Source organism: Coregonus clupeaformis, unplaced genomic scaffold (genome assembly GCF_020615455.1).
Source record: "Coregonus clupeaformis isolate EN_2021a unplaced genomic scaffold, ASM2061545v1 scaf0279, whole genome shotgun sequence".
Classification (NCBI taxonomy): Eukaryota; Metazoa; Chordata; class Actinopteri; order Salmoniformes; family Salmonidae; genus Coregonus; species Coregonus clupeaformis.
The window spans coordinates 125,754-152,563 of record NW_025533734.1 but is presented as its reverse complement, the minus strand read 5'-3'; the positions used below and the strand labels follow the sequence as shown (position 1 = coordinate 152,563).

The following is a 26,810-nucleotide window of genomic DNA, read 5'->3' as shown; positions in this document are numbered from 1 at the left end:
ACCCAGGCTACATGTCAGTGCCTATGTATTAGAGCTAGTGGCTGTATATCTCCTCCCGCTGTCCTGTCCGGGGTCAAAAGGACCCAGGCTACGTGTCAGTGCCTATGTGTTAGAGCGAGTGGCTGTATGACCCCTAGCGTTGTCCTCTCCTGTCCTGGCTGGGGTCAAAACGACCCAGGCTACGTGTTAGAGTGTTAGAGCGAGTGTTTGCTGCGAACGGGACCTTGCAAATCAAATCAAATCAACTTTTATTGGTCACATTGTAGGTACAGACATTACAGTGAAATGCTTACTTTCTAAAGAATCTGGTGATTTCCTTGTAATATTGTAGGTGTGTGTCACTACTCGACGACAATGCTGGAAACCCAAGATGTCCATTTCCTCAACAAGTGAATATATGTCATCTGGTCTTCGGCTTGCTGACAATTGTACATCTCCACACGTGTTTCATTCTGACAGTCTGTCAACTTGTATACTTGCGGTACAATATTTTGGGTTTTCGTGAAATCACAAGGTATGCGTAGGCTCGAACGGATCCTCGTCATGGCGTCTTGTTTGGGGGCAACAGAAAAGCCTTGAAATATCCAGGCGACTTTCTTCATCAGAAGTGTCTGTTCCTCATCTGAGAGATCTGTCATGTGGACACCGCTACACACGGAAGAGATGTCGCATGGCATTTGCCGATATGTCTGATATGTCAACAAATGGTCTCAGATATGGCTGTGACGAACGTCCATGTCCCACATGTCGTAGTACAAAGCACAAGTACAAGACTCGCTGTCGTCGAAACCGGTCAACATTGCACAGGGACACCATCCCACAGCTTCACGGTGTATCTTCTGCAAATGGTCCCGGTGTGTCACCATGATGTGTGACACTGCACCGTGGTAAAACCACAAGAGCAGAGCCTGTCCTACGACCCGAACGAGCCACAGCTCATAACTCAACAGACTATATTTCGGTTCGACAAATAGTCTTACCTCCAGTTTGTTGTTGGGCATGACCGAGAGGCTTTTCACCGTGTACCCGAGAAGTATGGGTATGTTCTTCACTACTCGATTGAACGCAGAATAGATGTCGTTGAAGTTGATGGTGCTCAGATTCAGTCGAGTCGACCCTCCGATGCCCAGACCGATCACAGTGACGACGACGACGGTGGTGTTGTCGGTAGTAGTAGTTACGTGACTGGAGTCCGACGTGTGTATGTCAAACACTGCAGTGATGCAGCAAGAATCCCCCTTCACATTTTCTGTGTTCTGGAAAGTCGACATAGCTTCGATCGATGTTGTTTGTCTGTGAGACACGAACCTGTTTCGATGCAGTAGTGCTCAGAAGCTTCTCTGGTGGTATATTGTGGATTCAATGACCACTCCCATAAAAAGAATTAATTATATTATATTCATTTATTTTTTTGTCAAATTATATCTTTGTGATTAGTATTAAAACATGACATTTTGTAATAGTAGTTGTTATTTGTTGTAAACATAGATCATGGTTTCGGCTACATACAAGCAATCGTGGTGTCTACGTAGACAGACATCAAGTTATTCGATTCAAAAACCTATTCTGTGCTGCCCATGTTCTATTCCTTCGACACACATCGTCGCTATTCTGACATGTCGGCAATCATGAATTTGCATCCACGCCATTCCTTGAGTGCGATACAGCTAGTCCAGAAAGTGTCTCTGTGGGTTTGGGAGAAAATAACCCTCCCGTTGTCCTGTCCGGGTCAAAAAAAAAAAAAGACCCAGGCTACGTGTCAGAGTGAGTGGCTGTATAACCCCTAGCGTTGTCCAGTCCAGTCCTGTCCTGGCTGGGGTCAAAACGACCCTGGCTACGTGTTAGAGCGAGTGGCTGTATAACCCCTCCCGTTGTCCTTTCCGGGGTCAAAACGACCCAGGCTACGTGTCAGTGCCTAGGTGTTAGAGCGAGTGGCTGTATAACCCCTAGCGTTGTCCTGTCCTGTCCTGTCCGGGTCAAAAGGACCGAGGCTACATGTCAGTGCCTAGGTGTTAGAGCGAGTGGCTGTATAACCCCTAGCGTTGTCCTGTCCTGTCCTGTCCGGGTCAAAAGGACCCAGGCTATGTGTCAGAGCCTAGGTGTTAGAGCTAGTGGCTGTATATCCCCTCCCGCTGTCCTGACCGGGTCAAAAAGACCCAGGCTACGTGTCAGAGCCTAGGTGTTAGAGCTAGTGGCTGTATATCCCCTCCCGCTGTCCTGACCGGGTCAAAAAGACCCAGGCTACGTGTCAGAGCCTAGGTGTTAGAGCTAGTTGCTGTATATCCCCTCCTGCTGTCCTGACCGGGTCAAAAAGACCCAGGCTACGTGTCAGAGCCTATGTGTTAGAGCTAGTGGCTGTATATCCCCTCCCGCTGTCGTGACCGGGTCAAAAAGACCCAGGCTACGTGTTAGAGTGTTAGAGCGAGTGGCTGTATAACCCCTAGCGTTGTCCTGTCTTGTCCTGCCTGGGGTCAAAACGACCCAGGCTACACGTTAGAGGCATAAGCTCTGAGCCAGAGGTACTAGGTAAGCCATAAACAAACACCAACACCAACACCAAGAACAACTACAACTACAACTACAACTACAATTTCAACTACAACTACTACTACTACTACTACTACTACTACTACTACTACTACTACTACTACTACTACTACTACTACTACTACTACTAATATTGCCTCCGTGGCATGTCCGGACACGTCCCGAAGAGAGAGGTCTTGGGGACTTCCCCAGCCTGGGTGCCGAAGCTATTATGAGTGCTGTGCGTTTCACGGCCAAACAGGTCCTAGAACATATATTTTCCAATGACTCTGACTGCGACGAGGAAGCGGACGAGGAAGCGTCCGAAGAAGAAGACGGGGAGGAATACAACCCAGAGGACGAGGAGACCACAGAGGACGACGACGACGACGACGACGACTACGACGCCGCAGCCGCTGCCGCCGCCGCCGCCGCCGAGGACGAGGACGATGTCCAAGTAGAAGAAGGTCAAGGCGTAGAAGACGAACGAGACGATGATGACGACGACGACAACGACGACGACCAACAAGAAGAAGAAGAACAAGGGGAAGAACAAGGGGAAGAACAAGGGGAAGGTGAAGGAGAGCGAGGAGAGCGAGGAGACCTCCGCCGCTGCCGCAGCCGCCGCCGCAGCATCAGCCCCAGAACACAACACGATATCCCTCGAGTGGAAAGAGAGACATTCGTGTCGAGAAACGGCCAAATCCAATGGTGCTCGGTGCCCTGTGACAACAATCGGGGCGTCGGAGGGGCCGCCGCAGCGGCAAAAAGTAACAGGCCGGTTGCTGAGGTGCCGGAGGACATGAGGCCCGGGCCTACTAGGCAGGCCGTAGGCCAAGCCCGCGATATCCTCTCCACGTTCCGCTTGTTTTTCACACCCGAGATAGAAGACATCATCCTGGAGATGACCAATCTAGAGGGCGTTCGAAAATACGGAGCCCGAGGCGACGGCGACGGCGACGACGACCACCGCCACTACGCCGACGACGACCACGAAGACCACGACGGCGGCCGCTGGAAAGCGATGGACTCCACAGACCTGCGAGCCTACGTAGGGCTGCTCATCCTAGCCGGAGTGTACAGGTCCCGAGGCGAAGCGGCCTCTAGTCTCTGGGACGCCGAGAGCGGGAGGACCATTTTCCGCGCAACCATGCCGCTCAAAGTCTTTCACGCTTACTCGAGACTCCTTCGCTTCGACGACCGCCAGACCAGAGCCGAGAGACGCGCAGCAGGCGGCGGTGACAAACTTGCGGCCGTGAGAGAGGTCTGGGACAAGTGGGTCGAGAGGCTGCCGCTCCTCTACAACCCCGGGCCCGACGTGACGGTGGACGAGCAACTGGTCCCTTTCAGAGGTGTGCCGGGCCAACAACACCGTACAAGAGCACAACAACACTGAACACAACACAACACAACACAACACGCTAAAGCTAATCTCTTCTCTTTCCTCTCCTCTCCTCTCTCTCTCTCTCTCTCTCTCTCTCTCTCTCTCTCGCTCTCTCTCTCTCTCTCTCTCTCTCTGTCTCTCTCTCCTCCAGGCCGATGTCCTTTCCGCCAGTATATCCCAAGCAAGCCGGCCAAATACGGCATCAAGACCTGGGTGGCCTGCGACTCCAAATCCAGCTACACCTGGAAGATGCAGGTCTACACCGGGAAGGCCACATGCGGAGGCCCCGAGAAGAACCAGGGGATGAGGGTCGTGCTCGATTTGACGCAGGGACTCAGGGGTCACAACGTCACCTGCGACAATTTCTTCACCTCATACGAGCTCGCGCGCCAGCTCCTGATGAGGAACGTCACCGTGGTCGGCACAGTCAGAAAGAACAAGCCAGAGCTCCCGCAGGCGCTGCTCGCCTCAAAGGACAGGCTCCTCTTCTCCTCCAAGTTCGCCTTCACGCCCACCACCGCTCTAGTGTTTTACCTGCCAAAGAAAAACAAGAACGTCTTACTCCTGAGCACGCTGCACACAGAGGCTCACGTTAGCCGTCGCCAGGTCAAGAAGCCGGCCATCGTCCTAGACTACAACAGCAACAAGGGAGGTGTGGCCAACCTAGACAAGGTGATTGGAACCTACAGCTGCAGGAGGATGACCGCGCGCTGGCCCCTGGTCATCTTCCACAACATCCTTGACGTGTCCTCTTACAACGCTTTTGTCATATGGCGAGAGCTCAACCCTACTTGGATGCCTGGTAAGCGAAACAAGAGGAGGGTGTTCCTGAGCAGCTGGGAAAGGCACTAGTGACTCCGTTCATACAAAGAAGGGCCCGTTTCCCTCGCACCGAAGCTTCTGCAGCGCTCGTCAAAGCTGTTCAGAGGGCTACGTATCGTGATCAGCCCCGGCGGGATCACGCCCCCGCAGCACCGGACCACGCACCTGCCCAAGCACCCAACCCCGCACAACCCAGTAAGAGGAAGAGGTGTCAGGTCTGCCCCACAAAGAAGGACTGTAAAACACACACGGTGTGCACCAGGTGTAACAAATACATCTGCAAAGGCTGTTCGCACGCATACTGTCCCACATGTTCCAATTGGGCCTTTAGTGAGAGGGGGACAGTTCGACCCGGAGGGCACGGCGTGTGTACAGAATACCAGGACAACGGGAGGGTTAAGCTGTTTGAAAATGAAGGACAAAAACTGATAAAAGATACAAAAGATAAAAGAGACAGAGGTATAGAGAAAATGGCAAAAGAGGTGAAGGTAACAGAAAAACTAATGGCAGAAGTCAATACCCCTTTCTCACATATGGATTCAGCAAAAAGACCCCCACCTTACGAGGAAGAAGTAGAGTTTAAGGACGTCTATCCTCAGTGATCATTCAGGAGGGTGATTATTGCATCAGAGATGAAGATGAACGAATAATAGAGAGAGGACAAGCAGAAACGACCATAAAGATGATTCCAAACTCCAAAAGTAAGAATAAAACGAGATGTCTGGAAACTAAGGGTGGAGTGAGGTTCAGGAGGATGGACCTTGAAGATGATGATGATGATGATCAGAGTGATTCAGAAGAGATCATGGGTGGATATGACCCTGTGATCAGACAGAGGTTGGCCAGAGTGGAAAGAAGGGGTGATGGAAGTTGGAAGAAGAAGGATACAAGAGATTCAATCTCTGATGAAAGTGAAGATGGAGACAGCGATGAAGATTTGGAGATTAAAGGTGCTTCATATTCAAGAGGATTTTATTTTACAATGATTAGCACAAAATAAATAGAAAGAGATATAGACTGATGCGTATCATGCCTGGATAAGGAGAATAATTTAGAAGAAGTAAGAGAACTGGAAGAACAACTCAAGAAGCTGAAGATACAGAAGAAAAAAACTGCTGAGAAAAGGATCCCAAGAATTGGAGAAGAAGTATACATTGAGGCCAAGAAAAGGGAGCACAAGTAAGAAGATGATGCCAGTGATAATTCGAGGACAGAACCTGGAGTATAAGCCTTTGCAGAATACCGATATGTCAGATATACTTGAGAAGCTGCCTACTCTTCAAGATGGAGCATATCCTTGGATTTCAAAATTGGAAGAAATTACGGTGGGAACACAGTCTGCCATAGGAGACATTAAGATACTTTTGGCTAATCTCCTTGGGATTCCAGGTATGGAATACATTTTTCAGAGAGCTGGACTTCATCGATATGTGGGGACTGCGGTGAATGATCCTGAATTGTTAGCTGCAAGTAGAAATCGGCTGTGGAGAGCACTGAAAGATATGTTTCCAACAAATGTGCATCCTGACAACATTCTGATTGACCCACTAGGACAACAAGAAAATCCGAGAGCCTATGTGTCAAGAGTTCATCAAGTGTGGAGAAATATTACCGGAAATGATCCAGATGTGAGTCAAATTGAGCAGTCAATTTTGAGAGCTAAACTACAGATGGGACTGCCCTCACCAGTAAGGAGCAAACTGGCAGAGGTGGTTGGACTTGGAAGCATGACAAAAGGTGTCTATACAGATCATATAGCCCATCAAGTGGATCTGTACCAGAAAAAGGAACACAACCAGAAAGAACAGGACCAAGAAACTCTCAGAAAACTCAATCAAATACAACTGGTGGAGAATAAGAAGGAGAAGAAACACGCTTTGGTTATGCAGAATCAGTGCGCACCAAATCAACAATCACTGCCACAGCTTCAACCGAACCAGGTCAAATGCAATTGTACCAGCCACAACTAGTGGTACAAGTTGTTTCATATTCATAGCCAGTTTCTGGACAGACACAGAATTGGAGAGGAAGAGGACGAGAAGGCTTAGGAAGAGGAAGAGGAGGAAGATTTAAGCCATACATCCAGCAATCTTCAGAAGTGTGTTATAATTGTGGACAGGTTGGTCACTTTGCCCGTGAGTGTAATGGGCCAGGAGGAAACACCAGAGGGAATTTCAGAGGAAGATACAGGGGCCAGTCAAGATCATCTGGAGGACCGGTGAACCCTTATAGGGGCCCGGAGCAAGGATTCTAGAGGTGCCAAGAAGATCTGAAAGGGGGGTGTCAGCTGGTAGCATCAGGACCGGAAAAAGGTCCAACAATTGAGTTGAAAGTAAACAAACGACCATTGGAAGTGATGGTGGATAGCGGAACTGCTTTTATCTGTGTTCAGCCTGAAGAGGTTGCAAATCTCAAATCAACTAATTAGGACAGGGATTTGAGGGAGTGAAACAGCTGATTCCTCTTACGGAACCAATTGAGCTCTGCTATGAAAATCAGAGAATTACAATACCCATACTGGTATCAGAACATACACCTATCGCATTGTTGGGAAGAGATGCATTGTGTAAATTGAACTGTACGATAAAATGTACACCAGACGGCTGTCTGGTAGAAGTGCCAAAGGAAAAGGTTTACCAATTGTTGATGACGACAGAGATGGATTCTTCTTCAGTATTCTGGATTGGAAATCTCAGTGAAGATTTTTTGAAGCAGGCTAAGGTATGGGAGAAATTCATTGTGGCAAACATGCCAGATGCGAGGCTTCCGGAATATCCATTTCATTGTACGCTCAAGTATTTCAAGAATGCTTCCCAATCGGACTCAGAGGAATGGTTGAGTCATCAACCAAAGAAAGTTCAATTTAGCTCATGTTGCAAGGGGGGAGGTTAGGAGAAAGATCACAAAGAAGTATGGTTTTTGGGAACCATATTTGCTTTAACAGGTTGACTCTGTCATAGGCAGGTGAACAATCTGTCTGAAAAATAATGTTTGCAGGGGTGTGACTGTTATTCTTGGTTACATTCCTACACCAAGAGGTGCATAAGATGTCCAACTAAGCTAAAAGATGCTCAGTCGGTTGCAAAGTTCTTGTGTAAAGAAGTCATAAGCAGGTGGGGACTTGTAATATCCTCAGAAAATGGGAAAGAGTTTTGTGGATAAATCAGTGAAATGGTTTTTGAAAAAATTTGAGAAAAAAAAGTCAGACTAAAATGTTATGAAAACTAGGGTTGAAGTAACTCTAGGAAATTTTCAATATCTGATTGTGTGATAATTTTTCACGTCTTTACATATTATTGTGATATTTAGTATTTTCTTATGAATCAAAGGGGGGAAATGGAATGTGATTCATCTCATATATCATTTTATATATCATTCTTATATTATTGTTGATATTGATGTTTTAAAGTGTTGTTTTGCAAAAGATACTGGTTGGTGTTTTCTTTTCTTCCAGAAGTATATGGGGATGTGGAGAGTGGGATTCAAATACTCAAACATGGACAATATGAATGGACTGGAGGAAGTGGAACAAGGAAGGTGTGGAAATGAAATCCTCAGATTTTATTTTTTGATGTGGACATTTTTGATTGTATTTTGTTTTCTGAGGTTTTCATGTGTATTCAATTGCATCATAGCTTAAAATGCATTGATAAAGATTTATAAATTGATCTGGAGTACTTAGGTGGTCGCCTGGGGCAGAGGGGCCGTGAGAGAATTTTTCTGTCTTGATTGATTGATGGATATTTGGAATGAAAGCTGCCAGACAGGTTTTTCGCTCTTACACTCCATAACAATTTATTTACACTCCATAACAATTTATTTACACTCCATAACAATTTATTTACACTCCATAACAATTTATTTACACTCCATAACAATTTATTTACACTCCATACAAAAATGTGTCTATATAAACATGTGTTTACTCTCCAAAAATGTTGGTTTATTGCTAAAGTTACTCAAGAACAAAAATTGTTATTTGTCATAATCCTATTCTTTTTGTTTTTGAGACTTAATTAGTCTCGAAGGGGGGAAATATGTAGTGTCTGAAGGTCTATGATTTTTCTGACATTTGCAAATGGTGTAATAGATGAACTTTACTCTGCTTTGCTGAAGCATCTGGAAAGCATTGCTACATAGGCTTCTTGGAATAGAGGACATTTGGAGATATGTGGAGGCCAGGGATTGGTCTATCTAAAACCACCCATCTTATGTTACATAGGATAAATACCATGTTTGAACAAAGGATGGGGGAATAACATATCAGAGATTGAGTCCGGTTATTCTCCAGATATCTGCAGATGTCTGTAAATTGACGCTGAACTCTTTTGATACAATTAACCTTTATAATCAAAGTACAGTGTCCGCGGATTCCTTGTTCTCACAGCATAATCAGCATCGTTGTCTCGGACACTACACTTCGTATTGAAAAGGATATTTGAGTTTCTTCAACTGTCAGTACTTGGGCTGGAATAGAAATACTAGTTCGAGCTATCCCCAATGGTACATGCTTTTTTTTTTCTATTCTTCAATCTAACTTTAGGGGCCAATTTCTTAAGCACTGATGGAATCATGAGATGTTTAGCTTGTTTTATATCCATTATTTTTCCATTTCTATTTACTTTTGGCTCAACTTCTACACAATGATTTTTTAGGCATTTTTTTTTAAACATTGCATATCCTTCAATCTGACATTTCCTCAATCTAGGCCATCCTATGTACGATACTTGTTCTTTATTCACAACAACAATTCTTCCAGGTTCAGTAAGGCTATCTCTAGAATATTGTATAGTTGTAGGCAGACTCACCACCATCTCTCCTAGATTAACTGCTATTACAGTTAAAGCAATTCCACAGTTCTTAAGTTGTTGGAGACCATGTGAGGGCAGAGAAGTCAACTGTGGGAAAGTCCCCTTCTTCGACGGCTGAGGAGTCTCTTCCTTCACCGGTGGAGACGTCACCCCCCTCAATGGTAGAAAGGTCACTTTCTCCTCCTTCTCCTGTAGTCTCTCCATTCCCTGGGTTGCTGCTTGTGTTTGGGGCATCTGCCATAGCAGGAATCCTATTAGTAGTATTCCCCACACCATCAGACCCCACCTCCTGACTCTCCGGATTTTCAGGTGGGAGTGCCTGCTGTTCTTTGACGTTGGCACTTGGACTCGTGCTTGCTTCTACTTCTTGGACTCCATCTGGTGCCTCGACATCCTCCGCTTCCCCATGGCTCGCCAACGGCAGACCGGTTCTCTTCGGGACCCTGGTGCAGTGGTTCAGATGGTACCACGTCGTCCTTCCACCTGTACTGCTGTGGGCGTCGCTCGGATCACCTTGTATGGTCCTTCTCTCCTGGGCTCGTTCCACTTTCTGCGAAACACTCAGATGTAGACTCGATCTCCTGGAATCACCGGCCCTGGCTCCTCTGGTCCAGGTTCCGGTTCTCACCCTTTTTCCTGGAGATAGATCACTTTATGTATGGCAGTTAGTTGTCTTACATATGCTTTAAGTTCCATCTCTAATTGTTCCAATGAGGGTCCTTTGTAGGGCCCTCTTAGACCTGGCACTGGCATGGGTCGACCCGTAAGCATTTCATGCGGGGTTAGATGCGTATTTCTGTTAGTTTGCATGCAATAACTCATCAACGCTAGTGGTAGTGCATCCACCCAATTGAGCTTTGCTCTGGCACAGATTTTATTCAGTTTACCCTTTAGGGTACCATTAATTCTCTCAACCATCCGCTGAGATTGCGGCCGATACACACAACCTAGTCTTTGCTTAACCCTTAGCTGCTGTAATACTTGCTTCACTGTTTTCTGAATAAATGCTGATCCATTGTCTGAACTGATTTCTGTTGGTATTCCAAATCTGGGTATTACTTCTCTGGTTAGAAATTTGATTACTGTTCCTGATCCTAGATCTGCTGAGGGTACCGCTTCTACCCATCTACTGAATCTATCTATGATCACTAGCATGTACCTTTTGCCATTCACCTTTTTTATCATATCTACATAGTCCATGACTAAATGTCGAAATGGTCCGTCAGGAACTGGTATGTGCCCTATAGGCGTTGTTATTCCTTTCCTTACATTGTTTTGTGCACACACCTCACATCTTGCTAATGCCTCATCTATTGTTGCCTGTAGGTAGTATCAGTATCCTTGTTTTTTAATTTTCCTTATTATCTCCCCCCTTGTGCAATGGTCAAAACCATGCGCATCAGTTATCAGTAAGTTGAGCAACACAATGAGTGCTACTATGGTCCCTTCATGAGACCTCCATAATCCCGTCACATCTTTGGTGGCCCCTCTTTGGTGCCACATAGTCTGTTCATAAGGTCCTGCTCTTTCCTGCATCCTTATTATATTGTCTGGTTGCTGTTAAAACTGGGACGGTGCATCTAGATGCCTTCTTTGCAACTTCATCAGCTGCATTGTTTCCTTTGGTTATATATCCCTTTCCTTTCCTATGCGCCTGACATTTCACTATCGCCAATTTAGTGGGATACATTAATGCCGTCATTAATTCCACAATCTGCTCGTGGTGTTGTATGGGTGTACCATCGCTTTTCTTGAACCCTCGCTGCTTCCAGACTGCCCCAAATAAATGACACACCCCATGTGCATATGCTGAATCAGTATAGATATTAACAGTTTTTCATTTTCCTAGGATGCAAGCTGCAGTGAGTGCTTTTAGTTCAGCCAACTGGGCTGAGCACGGCTGTGGACAGTATTCTGCTATCACCTCTTTGAAATCTTCTCCTTGTTTTTGCACTACTGCATTACCTGCATGATTTCCCACATTATCTTTACAACAGGATCCATCAACAAAATACTCTTCTATGCACTCTTCCCCCAGGCTGGACAATGGGGTTGACTCTAAGTCTGGCCTTAGTCGAGTAAATGTCAATGAATCTGCTACACAGTCATGTGCATGCCCCTCAAATTCCAAGGGGATTCTTTCAGCTGGGTTTACAGTACTGCATCGTTTAATGGAAACATCTGGATAGGTCAATAGAGTCATGAATTCTAAAGTTCTAGCATTGGTAAGGACAAACTTCCCTTGTTCTATTAGTTCCACTATTTTATGATGTGTATGTATTGTTACCGGGTATCCCATAGTAATTGTGGACGCTTTGTCATATGAATATTGTAATGCAGCTAGACCTTGATAACAGGGTGGATATCCCTGGGCAACAGAATCTAATTTAGAACTATAATATGCAATAGGTTGTTTTCATCTTCCACTGCATGTCTCTTGCATAAGTACCGCTGTTGCATACCTATCACATCTGTTTGCCACATACAACAAGAATGGTTTTGTGTAATCTGGGGCTGCTAGAGCCGGGACTGCATTTCCTTCTTAATTGTTTCAAATGCAGTTAATGCATCACTGTTCCATTCCAGTCTTGCTCTAAGGTCTAGTTGTCCTGCTTCTTTCATGATTTCTCTCAGAGGAGCTGTTTTAACCGCATACTCCTCTATCGAGTCTAAGCTGAATCCAGTCATCCCTAGGAACGTCATCATCTGAGAAACCGTTTGAGGGAGCGGTGCCTTGCTGATTCCTTCCAGTTGTCCTGGTGCTATTGCCTTTGTCCCATGAGCAATTGTTCTTCCTAGATATTCAACTTGAGATTGGCAGTACTGGAGTTTCGTTTTTGACACCTTGTGTCCTCCCTCTTCCAGTCGCTTTAAAACCTTCATAGAATCAGCATGGCATTGTTCCAAGGAGGGGGCGCAGATCAACAGATCATCCACATACTGGATCAATGTTCCTTCAAGTATTAGATCTTCTAGGTCTGTTCTTAACACCTGATTAAACACATGAGGAGAATGCTTAAATCCCTGTGGTGTCCGAGTATATGTGTACTGTTTACCTTTGTAGGTAAATGCAAACAAGTGTCTGCACTCTTCCGCAAGGGGCACACTAAAAAATGCTCCACATAAGTCAATCACTGTGAAGTACTTGGCTTCTGGGGGAACATTGGTGAGTAGCGTATGAGGGTTTGGAACATCACCAGTCATTATTGTGGTATGGTGTATCTTGATGAAGGCTTTATCTTTTGAATGATAAATCGATGGGTTTTCTGTCTTGTTCCGTTGAATTGTTTTTGCTAGCTTCATCATGGGGCCCAAATCCTTGGCCTCCATTCCCTTGTTCACCAGCAAGGTAATGTATGGGGCAGCTTCAGAAACATTGTACCATTTTGCCACAAAGTCTGAGCCATCCATGTCCGTCACCTCCATTGCTGCTCCTTGTTTTCCTATAATTATGTACTGAGAAATTATTGGTACAGATTTCCCATTTGCATTTAACAACCACAGTTGTTCTAAAAGATCATCACGACAGGGATCATATTGCATGGTGCAGTGATATTCTGACTTCGTTCTTTCTGCTTCTGGTATCTGAGCCTGAATAAACCTACCCCATTTCCTAACTACCCTATCTACTTCTGTCTCAATATCCCCTAACCAATAGACATTTGCTGTATCCTGTTACATTACCATTTGTAAGTTTAACCCTGCCTTGTCTATAATTACCCCTTCGCAGGAACATCGAATTTGTATACCCATTTTGCATAGGGCATCTCTTCCCAATAGATTGACAGGGGTGTGTTCTGATACAAGTGTAGGGAGGGTTGCGGATTTGTCATCCGCTATCAGGCGAACTGGAGCTGTCATTGGAATTAACTGCGTTTGTCCCGAGAATCCTACAGTTTTGGCATATTTGCCAGACATGGGGAGGTGAGAGGCATAATTTGGACTTACACAAGTGTAAGTGGCTCCAGTATCAACCATCATGGGTGTGCCTCTGTTCTCTATTTGAACCTGCAGCATAGGTTCTTGATCAGCTCATGTAGTTAGTACTGGAAACTGACCCTCCCCTGTAGGATTCTCTGGGCACCCCTAGTACCCCTGATTAGGCCCTGCCCATGGATTCACAGTATCTTGGACTTGTTGCTGATTTTGTTGCCAGCCGTCAGTCTGCTTCTAATTACTTTGATTTTTGTTCCCCGGCTGTTGCCAGGGGTTTGTGGGGCAGTTTCGTCTGGTATGCCCTGGCTGTTGGCATCCCCAGCAAATTCCAGGTGGCCCTTGTGGGCCCCGATTTCCTCCTTTTTGATTGTATTGCTGAGATCTTTGCTGTTTTTTATTAATATTCCATTGTCGGGGTTGTTGTGCATACACATTCACTACTGGTGATGTGGGTTGCACTTGGGCCTGCGGCGCGGGAGGCGGATATGACCCTCCTGGAATGACTGCAGCTCCCTTTCCTGTTTCAGTCATAGGTGCTGTTACTGGGGCCTGGATTTTCTTCTTCCCTCTGTTTGTCAATTCGTCCAATTGGAGTTGAGTCAGCTTCCTCTGAATGTCTCTCCCCTGCTCTTTAAGTCTCTGTTCGTGCTTTCTGTGTTTTTCTACTGCATGCATCACATGGTCACAGAATTATTTGTGTCTCTTTGAGGTTAGTCCCACCACATCCTCCAGCCTGCTTCTCACTGATTGAGGCATGGCTTCTATTATTGAGTTTCGGAATAGAGTTGTCATCAGTGGGTCCCCTTCTGGATCTCGTTCTGTTTCCAGTCTCCATCGTTTCATCTGTTCATGTAGATAGGCAGCTGGATTCTCAGTTTCTCCCAGTGTCCCCCCTTTCAGTGACTTGGGGTCAATTCTTGCCGGATATTCCAGTCTCAGTGCTCGCCAGACTTCAGGGCGGTGTGAATCAAAGTCCATCCCATCTCCTTGTGGGTCACTCACTTCTCTCCTCAGGTCACTGTTCCCCAGTATATCTTCAATTTTTGCCTTTCCAACCACCCTTGCCAACAGTGCCTTCAGATCCCCAACAGCCAGCAGTTTCCCCATGGTTTGTTCCTCAAAAATCCTTATCCATTTTCCTGCCCCATCATGCAAATCTGGCAGACGGGCAACCAATCCTTCCAGGTCCTGTGATCCCCACGGAACATAGTGAGCCTGGGTACCTTTTATTAGAAATGGATATTGTCCCTTGTATTTTTTAGGTCTTCTCAATGTTCTCCTATTCCTCAATCTTTCTTCCCTTACGCCTTGATTGCAATCTCCCCATATTTCAGCTGCTGCTCCTTCTTCCTCCTCTAGGTCTCTGCCTGTCCGCTGTCTTACCTCACTCTGCTCCCTCTCTACTTCTTCCTTTTCTCTCAATATTCTCCTCATCCTGTCCATATCTTTCTCTATTAGTTTGTTTGTTGCTTCAATATCTGCCATTTCTTCATCTGAGAGTTCTCCATCATCTCTTTTCGTCATTTTCATTCTTCCCAATGCTTCCCTCAGCTCTCCATAGCAATCCAATCTGTTTGGCTTGATTGCTGCCCTTCACTTGATTCGTTCTGTTTTCTTTGAGTCTTTTTCCATCGTTTGGGAGGATGTAAACAAGGGTCTTTCTTCTTCCATTTCTATTTCTCCTTTTATTGATACTACTCCAGACACCTGGGGATATTGTCCACCAACATATGGTGGGGGTCCCACAGACCAATCTGCTTGCTTTTAGTTTGTTTTCTCATCATCTTTTCTCAACATGTTTCTGGCTTCTCGCATGTTCTTTAGCAATCCTTCTCCTTCCATTTTGAACATGTTGAGTACTTATTTTTCTCTTTCTCTTTTGGCGCTTCTCTTCTTTCCTGTGTCTTTTGCTTTATAGTTCTTTATCAGTGTTTCCATTTCCTCACACACCGTGACATCAAATGTTCCTCCTTCTGGCCATTTGGTGCCCATTTTTCTGGTGTGTGTCTCCCATTTTTCAGATGTTTTCGCTATTTCTCCCTTGCTTAAGGGATACCTAGCACTCAGTATTTCTACCGCCGTTTTATTGATATTTATGGCCTGTATTTTTTAACTTTTTTAAAATCTATTTTAGTATTCGTACTATTTATTTATTTCTCCTTCTTAATTATTTTTATATTAGTATTCGCTTTTGCTGTTAAACTTATTCGTGCTTTTTTAATTATTGTTTGGTCAGAACTTATTTATTATTAATGGTCATTTGACAATCTCTTTATATGATACTAATATAATATCTCCTGATGTCCACTTTTCTTTTGTGTGGAACACCTCATGAATCTTTCCCTTGCTAGTGTTTTTCTTAGCTTTAAATCACGCAGCTATACAGTGGGGAAAAAAAGTATTTAGTCAGCCACCAATTGTGCAAGTTCTCCCACTTAAAAAGATGAGAGAGGCCTGTAATTTTCATCATAGGTACACGTCAACTATGACAGACAAAATGAGAAAAAGAAATCCAGAAAATCACATTGTAGGATTTATTTGCAAATTATGGTGGAAAATAAGTATTTGGTCAATAACAAAAGTTTCTCAATACTTTGTTGTATACCATTTGTTGGCAATGACACAGGTCAAACGTTTTCTGTAAGTCTTCACAAGGTTTTCACACACTGTTGCTGGTATTTTGGCCCATTCCTCCATGCAGATCTCCTCTAGAGCAGTGATGTTTTGGGGCTGTCGCTGGGCAACACAGACTTTCAACTCCCTCCAAAGATTTTCTATGGGGTTGAGATCTGGAGACTGGCTAGGCCACTCCAGGACCTTGAAATGCTTCTTACGAAGCCACTCCTTCGTTGCCCGGGCGGTGTGTTTGGGATCATTGTCATGCTGAAAGACCCAGCCACGTTTCATCTTCAATGCCCTTGCTGATGGAAGGAGGTTTTCACTCAAAATCTCACGATACATGGCCCCATTCATTCTTTCCTTTAGACGGATCAGTCGTCCTGGTCCCTTTGCAGAAAAACAGCCCCAAAGCATGATGTTTCCACCCCCATGCTTCACAGTAGTTATGGTGTTCTTTGGATGCAACTCAGCATTCTTTGTCCTCCAAACGCGACGAGTTGAGTTTTTACCAAAAAGTTATATTTTGGTTTCATCTGACCATATGACATTCTCCCAATCCTCTTCTGGATCATCCACATGCACTCTAGCAAACTTCAGATGGGCCTGGACATGTACTGGCTTAAGCAGGGGGACACGTCTGGCACTGCAGGATTTGAGTCCCTGGCGGCGTAGTGTGTTACTGATGGTAGGCTTTGTTACTTTGGTCCCAGCTCTCTGCAGGTCATTCACTAGGTCCCCCCGTGTGGTTCTGGGATTTTTGCTCACCGTTCTTGTGATCATTTTGACCCCACGAGGTGAGATCTTGCGTGGAGCCCCAGATCGAGGGAGATTATCAGTGGTCTTGTACGTCTTCCATTTCCTAATAATTGCTCCCACAGTTGATTTCTTCAAACCAAGCTGCTTACCTATTGCAGATTCAGTCTTCCCAGCCTGGTGCAGGTCTACAATTTTGTTTCTGGTGTCCTTTGACAGCTCTTTGGTCTTGGCCATAGTGGAGTTTGGAGTGTGACTGTTTGAGGTTGTGGACAGGTGTCTTTTATACTGATAACAAGTTCAAACAGGTGCCATTAATACAGGTAATGAGTGGAGGACAGAGGAGCCTCTTAAAGAAGAAGTTACAGGTCTGTGAGAGCCAGAAATCTTGTTTGTAGGTGACCAAATACTTATTTTCCACCATAATTTGCAAATAAATTCATAAAAAATCCTACAATGTGATTTTCTGGATTTTTTTTTCTCAATTTGTCTGTCATATTTGACGTGTGCCTATGATGAAAATTACAGGCCTCTCTCATCTTTTTAAGTGGGAGAACTTGCACAATTGGTGGCTGACTAAATAATTTTTTCCCCACTGTATGTGTGTTTCTACCCCTATCAGCATTCACACACCATTCACTCTTCCTCTCCTGGTGTGAGAACGGGTGCGTCCTTCCAACCAGGTAACACTTAAGCAACGGTCCAGGAAAGGTGCGTCAACCTTTCTCCACCAAGGACAGAAACTTTCACACTCACTTGCACTCTCACTCTTTCACACACTTATCTAAGTTACCTGTAAATGTACCCCTCTCTTGATACACTTCCTTGACACAAGAAAAACAGTTTTATACAGGATTACTATCTACCTATATAGCCCTCTAGGTGATTAACTTCCTCAACACACCTTTACTGGACTTCTACCTATCCTACACTTTCCTAAGCGACCTGTAAATTCAGCCCTCTTCTCTGATTCATTTCCTCGACACAGAGAAAAGCGGTATTGCACAGGATTTTTGCCTACCTAAGCAGTCCTCTAAATGATACACTTCCTCGACACATTTAGAGCAGTATTGCAGGACTTCTACCTACACTTTCCTAAGCGACCTGTAAATGCAGCCCTTTTCCTGATTCACTTCCTCGACACAGGAAAAGCGGTATTATACGGGATTTTTTGCCTACCTAAGCAGTCCTCTAAATGATACACTTCCTCGACACATTTAGAGCGGTATTGCAGGACTTCTACCTATTTATTTTCTGATCGTTCAAACAGATGGACAGCCACTCGTGCCGAAATGACCAAGACAAAATGATCAGCAAGACGAATCAAATTAATCGACCGAATTGAACAGACGCGTCAGATGAGCAGCCGAGTGACATTTGACAGGTACAAGACGCGTCAGACAAAATAGTTGAATTAGTGAAACGGATGCAATCACACTGACCAAATGATCAACCCAAACGAGACAGATAACCCACCCCACTTAACCATAATGAATGAACCACACCGACCCAAGCAGACCATCCACCCACTCGGACCGAGCAGATCTACTCTTACTTAAGCTATTTTCTATTTATTGCAACCCTCGAGGCTTTTTCATTTAACATGCATTTCAAATCCAAAAGCTCCCAGTCTCTAATTTTCTGGTTCTTAAATTTGGAGAGACCTACTTGGTATTCTGCAGCTGAGGCCGGGCCCCGGATAGAACCACACAAACTTTATACTATATAAGTAAGAACTTGGCTTACCTTTTTTAAAAGCGGCCGCTTTGTTTGTATGGTCCGTACAAGCCGTTTCACAGCCGCAGATGTCCACCGTCTCTGGTCCCTGGCAATGCTCGCCATTTATGTCGTAGAAATATTTGACTCAAAAGTAATCAACTCAAAAATATCTCTCAAGAAACTGGAGCTTGTGAATCCAAAAATTGTATTTACTTTATTATTTAGAAACTACTTTATTGCGTAACAAAGCCGAGCTTGCTCCATGGAACAACTGCTTGCCCTGAACCGGAGCTCTCCTTTTATACAGACACAAATGCATAGTCATGCTTATACAACATACATAGTTTCTCCTCTCTATGTGAATGAACAACATCTTTCAGTATCACATGTTGGCTACTCACGAGGCTACGTGCATTTCTCTAAGTGGGGCTTCTGTCTCTTATTAGTGGCGTGACTCAAAAAATTATATACATACGAACGTTAAAGAACAATCACACTCTGTATTGACTATATTCACTATCCAGACATACATCTGAAGTACAAAGTATCAATCATGTTCATTCTGTTTTACCTTTATCATTTCATAACAAATTATAAAACATATCAATTAATACTTAAACATGGTTTAAACATGTCATCCGTAACCCATTCTCAACCACATACATTTAAGCATTTATCATTTACCATCCTCCTTGGCCCTTGAGATTATGTGCATGTGGCTATGTGTCAGGTCATAAGCACAAACAAATGATAACACTAGTTCCATTGTTACTCCAATCTCCACACAGCCACCACAAGGAGTTGTGTCTCCATCACATGTCATTGACATACCCAGACCAGCTGCAGGGAGTTATGAAAAGCACAGAAATGTCTCTGCTATGTTTTAACCCTTCAACTGGTTCTCAAGCCGTAAGCATTTAAGGCATATAGGTGTTTAATTCTACAACATATGTACTAGAAAATCATCCATATATAGAAAATCATCCATATCCTCTCCTCTCATCTCCCCTCCTCTTCTCCCCTCTCTTATCCTCTTCTCCTCTCTCCTCTGCTCTCCTCAGTAGTTGTAGTAGTAGTAGTAGAAGTAGTTGTTGTATTAGTAGCCGTAGTAGTAGTAGTAGTAGTAGTAGTAGTAGTAGTAGTTGTTGTAGTAGTAGTAGTAGTAGTAGTAGTAGTAGTAGTAGTTGTTGTTGTTGTTTTTGTAGTAGTAGTAGTAGTAGTAGTAGTAGTAGTAGTAGTAGTAGTAGTAGTAGTAGTAGTAGCTGATCCTCTCCTCTTCACTCCTCTTCTCTTCTCTTCTCTTCTCTTCTCTTCTCTTCTCTTCTCTTCTCTTCTCTCCATTCAACTTCTCTCCTCTCCTCTCCTCTCCTCTCCTCTCCTCTCCTCTCCTCTCCTCTCCTCTCCTCTCCTCTCCTCTCCTCTCCTCTCCTCTCCTCTCCTCTCCTCTCCTCTCCTCAGAAGTTGTAGTAGTAATAGTAGTAGTAGTAGTAGTAGTTGTAGTTGTAGTTGTAGTAGTAGCAGTAGTAGTAGTAGAGGTAGTAGTAGTAATTGTAGTAGTAGTAGTAGTAGTAGTAGTAGTAATAGTAATAGTAATAGTAGTAGTAGTAGCTGACCCTCCTCTATCCTCTCCTCTTCTCTCCTCTCCACTCTTCTCCACTCCTCCTCTCCCCTCTTGTCACGACTTCCGCCGAAGTTGGTGCCTCTCCTTGTTCGGGCGGCATTCGGCGTTCGTCGTCACCGGCTTTCTAGCTGCCACCGATCTACATTTATTTTTCCATTTGTTTTGTCTTGATTGTACACACCTGTTTCCCATTACATTATATTATTTCCCTATTTAACCCTCTGGTTCCCACATGGTTTTGTGCGTGTTTGTTCTTAGTTTTGTGTCTAAGACTTATGTGAGCTGGTGTGTTTTACCAGCGTGGAAATTAGTGTTGTTTATTTTTCGAGTAAAGTACGTCGTTTACTCAGTTCTGTGTCCTGCGCCTGACTCCGTCCTACTGCTGCATATTGTCACTTGACAGAAACACGCACCACATATGGAGTCAGCAGGTGCATCCAGTCCTCCAGTACCAGTGGAGGAGCGCATCCAGCAGCATGAATCTTGGCACAGCCATGGATCGCGTGTTGCAGACCATGGAGCGATGGGAGAGAGGGTTTTTTTCCACAACCCCATCAACTTCAGATCAACCCACACCGATGTCCACCCCTCCGTCACCTGGACCCAATGGGATTCGGCTCTCGCTCCCGAGGGCATATGATGGGACGGCTGCCGGGTGACAGGGGTTCCTGCTCCAGGTGGCGCTCTACCTGGCGACCATCCACCCGGCTCCCTCGGGATACGAGAGCGTGTCCACCCTCATCTCCTGTCTGTCGGGGAGAGTGCTTGAGTGGGTCAACGCCGAATGGGGAGGAATAGACGCAGCGTTGGTTCGCTATGATGATTTCACCCGCCGCTTCCGGGCGGTCTTCGATCATCCACCTGAGGGGAGAGCGGCGGGGGAACGCTTGTTCCACCTCAGACAGGGGAAGAGGAGCGCACAGGACTTCGCACTGGACTTCAGGACCTTGGCTGCCTGCGCGGGATGGAATGAGAGGGCCCTGATCGACCATTACCGGTGTAGTCTACGTGAGGACGTTCGTCGGGAGCTGGCATGCAGGGACACCACCCTTACCCTCGACCAGCTGGTGGATTTATCTATACGGCTGGATAACCTGTTGGCCACCTGCGGACGTCCATGTCAGGGTCCGTCCATTCCATCCCCCAGCACCTCCGACCCTACCCCTATGGAGCTCGGAGGGGGGGCCGTTTCCTGCACCAACTGTTGCCGCAGAGGGCACACTGCTGGTCCGTGCTGGGGAGGTTCCCCAGGGAGTCGAGGCAGCAGGCAGGGCACTGGTGAATCATCCCAGGTGAGTAGGCACCCGACTCACCCAGAGCTCCCTGTTGTGCACATGTGTGTATGCATAGAATTTCCTGAGTTTTCCCCGCATTCCCAGCATAAGGCGCTAGTAGATTCAGGCACAGCTGGGAACTTTATTGACCGTTCATTTGCACGTAGATTAGGGATCCCTATTGTTCCTGTTGATGTGCCCTTCCCTGTACATGCCTTAGATGGTCGTCATTTAGGGTCGGGCCTGATTAGGGAGGTCACAGCTCCACTATGTATGAAAACGCAGGAGGGTCATGAGGACTGATTGTCATTTACTGATTGATTCTCCTGCGTTTCCTGTGGTGTTGGGGCTTCCATGGTTGGCCTCTCATGACCCCACTATTTCGTGGCAACAGAGGGCTCTCAAGGGATGGTCACGTCAGTGCTCAGGGAGGTGTGTAGGTGTTTCCATAGGTGCAACTATGGTGGAGAGTCCAATCCAGGTCTCCACTATGCACATTCCCCCCAAATATGCCGATTTGGCTCTTGCCTTCTGTAAAAAGAAGGCGACTCAACTACCACCCCATCGACAGGGGGATTATGCGATAAATCTCCAGGTAGGCGCAGCACTTCCCAGGAGTCACGTGTATCCTCTGTCTCAGGAGGAGACGGCAGCTATGGAAACATATGTCTCCGAAACTCTGGGATAGGGATACATTCGGCCTTCCACTTCACCTGCCTCCTCAAGTTTCTTTTTTGTGAAGAAGAAGGATGGAGGTTTACGCCCGTGCATTGACTATTGAGGTCTAAATCAGATCACTGTGAAGTACAGTTACCCACTGCCTCTCATAGCCAGTGTGACAGAGTCATTGCACAGGGCGCGTTTCTTCACCAAATTGGATCTCAGGAGCGCTTAAAACCTGGTGTGTATCTGGGAGGGGGATGAGTGGAAGACGGCATTTAGTACCACCTCTGGGCACTATGAGTACCTCGTCATGCCGTACGGGTTGATGAATGCTCCATCAGTCTTCCAATCCTTCGTAGACAAGATTTTCAGGGACCTGCACGGGTAGGGTGTAGTGGTGTATATAGATGACATTCTAATATAATCTGCTTCACGTGCCGAGCATGTGTCCCTGGTGCGCAAGGTGCTTGGTCGACTGTTGGAGCATGACCTGTACGTCAAGGCTGAGAAATATCTGTTCTTCCAACAGTCCGTCTCCTTCCTAGGGTACTGCCTGTCCGCGTCAAGGGTGGAGATGGAGAATGACGCATTTCAGCCGTGCGTAATTGGCCGACTCCAACCACGGTAAAGGAGGTGCAGCGGTTCTTAGGGTTTGCCAATTACTACTGGAGGTTTTCCGGGGCTTTGGTCAGGTAGCGGCTCCCATTACCTCCTTGCTGAAGGGGGGACCGGTGCGACTGCAGTGGACAGCTGGGGTGGACAGGGCTTTTGGTCACCTGAAGGCTCTGTTTACCTCGGCTCCCGTGCTGGCTCATCCTGATCCCTCCTTGGCATTCATAGTAGAGATGGACGCGTCCGAGGCTGGGATAGGAGCTGTGCTGTCTCAGCGTTCGGGTACGCCACCAAAGCTCCGCCCCTGTGCTTTCTTTTCGAAGAAGCTCAGCCCGGCAGAGCGAAACTAGGATGTGGGGGACCGGGAGCTGTTAGCTGTTGTCAAGGCTCTGAAGGCGTGGAGGCATTGGCTTGAGGGGGCTAAACACCCTTTCCTCATTTGGACTGACCACCGCAATCTGGAGTACATCCGGGCGGCGAGGAGACTGAACCCTCGCCAGGCAAGGTGGGCCATGTTTTTCCCGTTTTGTTTTCACCCTATCCTACAGACCAGTTTCCCAGAACGCTAAGGCAGACGAACTGTCCCAGATGTATGACACAGAGGAGCGGTTCACGGATCACACTCCCATACTTCCTGCTTCATGCCTGGTGGCACCGGTGGTATGGCAGGTTGACGCAGACATCGAGTGGGCATTACGTACGGAGCCCACTCCCACCCAGTGTCCAGTTGGGCGTCTGTACGTTCCGTCTGATGTCCGCGATCGATTGATATGTTGGGCTCACACGTCACCCTCCTCTGGTCATCCTGGCATCGGTCGGACAGTGCGCTGTCTTAGTGGGAAGTACTGATGGCCCACTTTAGCTATGGACGTGAGGGTTTATGTTTCCTCCTGCTCGGTGTGCGCCCAGTGCAAGGCACCTAGACACCTGCCCAGAGGGAAATTACAACCCCTACCTGTTCCACAACGGCCGTGGTCACACCTATCGGTGGACTTCGTGATGGATCTTCCTCTGTCACGAGGTAACACCACGATCCTGGTCGTTGTGGATCGGTTTTCTAAGTAGTTCCTTTGCACGGTCTCCCTACGGCCCTACAGACTGTGGAGGCCCTGTTTACCCACATCTTCTGGCACTACGGGGTGCCTGAGGATGTAGTGTCTGATCGGGGTCCCCAGTTCACATCGAGGGTCTAGAGGGCGTTCATGGAACTTCTGGGGGTCTCGGTCAGCGTGACCTCAGGTTTTCACCCCGAGAGTAATGGGCAGGTGGAGACAGTTAACCAGGATGTGGGTAGGTTTTTGCAGTCCTATTGCCAGGACCAGCCGGGGGAGTGGGAGGCTTCCATCCCCTGGGCAGAGATGGTCCAAAACTCCCTCCGCCACTCCTCCACTAACATGTCTCCGTTTCAGTGTGTACTAGATTATCAGCCGGTCCTGGCACCGTGGCATCAGAGCCAGATCGAGGCACCTGCGGTGGATTAATGGTTTCGGCGCTCGGAGGAGACACGGGACGCTGCCCATGTGCGCCTGCAACGAGCCATCAGGCGACAGAAGGCGAGCGCCGACCGCCACCGCAGTGAGGCCCCGGTGTATGCACCGGGGGACCGGGACTTGCTCTCGACCCGAAACCTGCCCCTTCACCTGCCCTGCCGGAAGCTGGGTCCGCAGTTTGTGGGGCCATTTAAAGTCCTGAGGAGACTGAACGAGGTATGCTATAGGTTACAGCTCCCCCCTGATTACCGTATTAACCCCTCGTTCCATGTGTCTCTCCTCAGGCCGGTGGTGGCAGGTCCGCTCCAGCAGTCTGAGGTGCGGGAGGTTCCCCCACCCCCTCTGGACATCGAGGGGGTCCCGGCGTATACTGTACGAGCCATCATGGACTCAAGGCGTCGGGAGAGGGGCCTTCAGTACCTCGTGGAGTGGGAGGGGTACGGTCCGGAAGAGAGATGCTGGGTGCCGGTGGAAGACATCCTGGACCCATCCTTACAGCAGGAATTTCACAGTCTCCACCCGGATCGTCCTGCGCCTCGTCCTCCGGGTCGTCCCCGAGGCCGGTGTCGGCGCGCTGCTGGAGCCGCGTGTCAAGGGGGGTGTACTGTCACGACTTCCGCCGAAGTTGGTGCCTCTCCTTGTTCGGGTGGCGTTCAGCGGTCGTCATCACCGGCTTTCTAGCTGCCACCGATCTACGTTTCTTTTTCCATTTGTTTTGTCTTGATTGTACACACCTGGTTCCCATTACATTATATTATTCCCCTATTTAACCCTCTGGTTCCCATATGGTTTTGTGCGTGTTTGTTCTTTGTTTTGTGTCTAAGACTTATGTGAGCTGGTGTGTTTTCCCTGCGTGGAAATTAGTGTTGTTTATTTTTCTAGTAAAGTACGTTGTTTACTCAGTTCTGTGTCCTGCGCCTGACTCCGTCCTACCGCTGCACATTGACACGTGACACCTCTCCTCTTCTCGCCTCTCCTCTGCTCTCCTAATTTAGAGTTGTAGTAGCTGACCCGCCTCGCTCCTCTCTCCTCCAGCTAGTCCCCCTGTCAGGGGTAGTTGTAGTAGTAATAGTAGTAGCAGTAGTGGTAGTTGTAGGAGTAGTAGTAGTAGTAGTTGTTGTAGTAGTAGTAGTAGAAGTAGTTCTAGTAGTAGTAGTAGTAGTTGTTGTTGTTGTAGTAGTAGTAGTAGTAGTAGTAGTAGTAGTAGTAGTAGTAGTAGTAGTAGTAGTAGTAGTAGTAGTAGTAGTAGTAGTAGTAGTAGTAGTAGTAGTAGTAGTAGTAGTAGTAAAATGTAAACTTGAAAGCAGAAAGCAAGTGTCCAGATGAAGATGGTGATAAAAGTCATGGTTGTTGTGGGTTCTGTTGTCATGAAGGACAGCTCTCAGTCATGAAGAGTTAAACTCACAGGGCTATAAACACTCCCAGAGCACTGAAGCATGCACTGCCAATGCAGAGTATCCTCTCTATGCAAATGGTCTTCCGAGGAACAACGAACACCATCAATGCTGAGAAAAGGATTTGTTGCAACGGCTATCTCACCGTGTTATCTAAAAATAACGTATGACTAAACAAAACGTAGGTGCCTGTGCTTCCAGAATTCTAGTGGCTACTTACTGTGGGGCTCTGCTCCAGACAATCTGTTGAGGATAAAAATAGGATTTGGTCTCATGCTCCCCCCAGTGGTTAGAGATGGTAAAAACAGAAACCTCAGCGTTTCGGTGAACCTAGATAGACAGTAACAGAGATGATACAGTATTGACACTTAAGTACCCAAACAGTCAGGCAATCAAACTCCACTCAAATGAATTTTATCTAAATTAAATCACTTGAAAATACACAGTGAGTTTGCTAAAACACAAATGTACATAAAATACACAAATATGTACATAATAGCAAGCCTTTTGTTTGGCAAATCATAATGGAAAATCAAGATGTTCAGAATGTCATGTGGTTTTTACCAATTCTTGTTAGAGGATTCACTCAAGCCAATCCCTTTAAAAGGTTTTGTTAAGTTCATTGAATAGGTCCCTTTGTCACAACACATGTGCACTTACAGTGAAATACATGATAAAAAAACGTTCAGATAGTCCATTAGACTTAGATTTAAGCACCTATACAAAGGTTAAATAAATGTGTCTGATTTCCAACAGATAGAGTGGGATGGATGTTGAGTCTCTTCAGCAATATCCAACAAAGCAACAGCGCCTCTTTGATAGAATACAGAACCTCTCTGAAAACAATGCAGGAGACAGGAGAGACACAGGTCATTGTAACTGTTCATACACCTCTTTTCCAGAAGTCATTGTTGAGTCATTATAGCTTTCCTGTGGCGCTACAAAACTGTCTTCAGATGATCCCTAATGCTTCCTCAATACTCAGGTTCAGTTGCGTCGCCCTTGTCTGGCACTGCTCTGCTGTTTTCATGAAGCCCTGGTCAGCCATCATTTGGGAAATCTCTGTATAAATGTGTTCCAGTTCAGTGTTTCCCCTCAGGTCCTCTTGGATTCTGTCACTGACCCATATGTCGAGGAGGGCTTCAGTCTCCTCAATGCTCCAGGGGAGATCTAGTTCTCATGGTGA

General features: G+C 46.4%; 1 pseudogene; it reads left to right on the top strand.

Moving 5' to 3' along the window:
• Positions 1–2,758: 2,758 nt before the first annotated feature.
• The window catches only part of LOC123484342, a 37,619-nt pseudogene continuing 13,567 nt past the window's right edge, over positions 2,759–26,810 (top strand).